Source organism: Elephantulus edwardii, unplaced genomic scaffold (assembly GCF_000299155.1).
Source record: "Elephantulus edwardii isolate Elephantulus edwardi_28Jun2011 unplaced genomic scaffold, EleEdw1.0 scaffold00068, whole genome shotgun sequence".
In the NCBI taxonomy this organism is placed as follows: Eukaryota; Metazoa; Chordata; class Mammalia; order Macroscelidea; family Macroscelididae; genus Elephantulus; species Elephantulus edwardii.
In genome coordinates this window covers 10,284,266-10,285,727 of record NW_006399818.1, presented here as the reverse complement: position 1 = coordinate 10,285,727, position 1,462 = coordinate 10,284,266, and the positions used below count along the sequence as shown (strand labels likewise).

The 1,462-nt window shown below is 40.4% G+C and overlaps 1 pseudogene; it reads right to left on the bottom strand.

Annotated features, from left to right (window-relative positions):
- Positions 1 to 232: 232 nt before the first annotated feature.
- Positions 233 to 645, bottom strand: LOC102848126 (annotated as a pseudogene).
- Between the last annotated feature and the right edge of the window lie 817 nt (positions 646 to 1,462).

Sequence of the window (1,462 nt, the reverse complement as noted above, 5' to 3'; positions counted from 1 at the left end):
TCAGGCTTGAACTTCTTTCATTACCATTGGCCAGTGATCACATGTTACTACATAAAATGGTTCTGCTGTCAGCCAATTCTTTTTTTTTTTTCAAGTCTCGCAATAGTTTTAACTTTATTTTATATTTTCCATCACCCAATGCCATGAACCCCACAAATGATTCTTAGACTAATAACACATGCAGCAGACACTAGGATTTTGGGGGGTATTTTTAATGACTGAAATTGAAGATTTAAAATCTCAGCTTCTGGAAGAACCACTTGTTTTTGCCTTTCTTGTACCTCTCCTCAAACTTCATCTTGGCTTCCCACCTTGCCTTGCGTTTAAGAGCAGGGTCTCTGAAGACATCCTTGTTAACAACGGTTTTGTCCAAGGGGATATCCACAGAGTACCTTGTGGGCATGAGGTGATTGTAGTTATAAACTTTCACAAAGGACTTGATCTTTGACCTCCTGGCAATTTTTTTCTTGCCCATGGCAGTTGTTGTCACTTTTCAGGGATAGCGGTCAATTCCAGCTACCAGAGGTGGCTGTAGGGGCGGTCGGAGGTGCCATCATCAATGTTCTTGACGATGACAGCTTTGCGTCCAGAGTAACGTCCGGCCAGGACCAGCACCACCTTCCCTGGTTTCATGAACTTGCCCATTTCGACAGCTGCCAGCCAGACCGACAACAAAAAGGAAGAAACAGTACTTCCGTTAACCTTTCACCCCGGGGAGAAAGTGACTTCACTTCCGGTTCTGCTCATAAGGCGTCATTCGCCAATCACTTTTCAGAATCTGGGTTGTGGGCAGAAGAAGTTTGTGAGGGAAGAGCAGGTCCTAGCCAATTCTTTTCGATACAATGATTCTGTGTTCTTTCCATCTTTTTTTGATGCTTCTTGGATCATTCAATGTTTTATCCAGAGCATCTTTAAGGATTGCAACTTGAGGCTTAAATTTGTTCTTCATTTCCTTCAGCTTGAGAACTGCTGAGTGAGTCCTTCCCTTTTGAGAAAGTAGGAAGGATTGGCCATCCACTTCAGAATTAACAGGCTTTGACAACTTGATGAATGATAGAGCACACTTAGACCATTATAAATAGCACTGGAGGTTGAGCCCTCATATTGGGAAATACAAAAATGAGGAGGAATAGTTGAAAACAGCCACTCATAATTGAAACACAGAACATATGAAGTTTGAATGTAGGAAAATTGGACACTGTTAGAAAAGAAATGGAGTATATCTATATCTATATCTATCTATATCTATATATATATCTATCTCTATCTCTCTCTATATATGTCAATATATAGCCATTAGCTAGCTGAGATGAATGGGCCACAGTGCATCAGACAATTGTATACTATGCAGGAAATGAAAAAGTGGAAAAAAAGAGGTTGCATTCACAGTCAAAAAGACCATTTTTAGATCCATCCTGAAGTATAATGTTGTGACTTGATATTATCCACATGCATGCAAAGA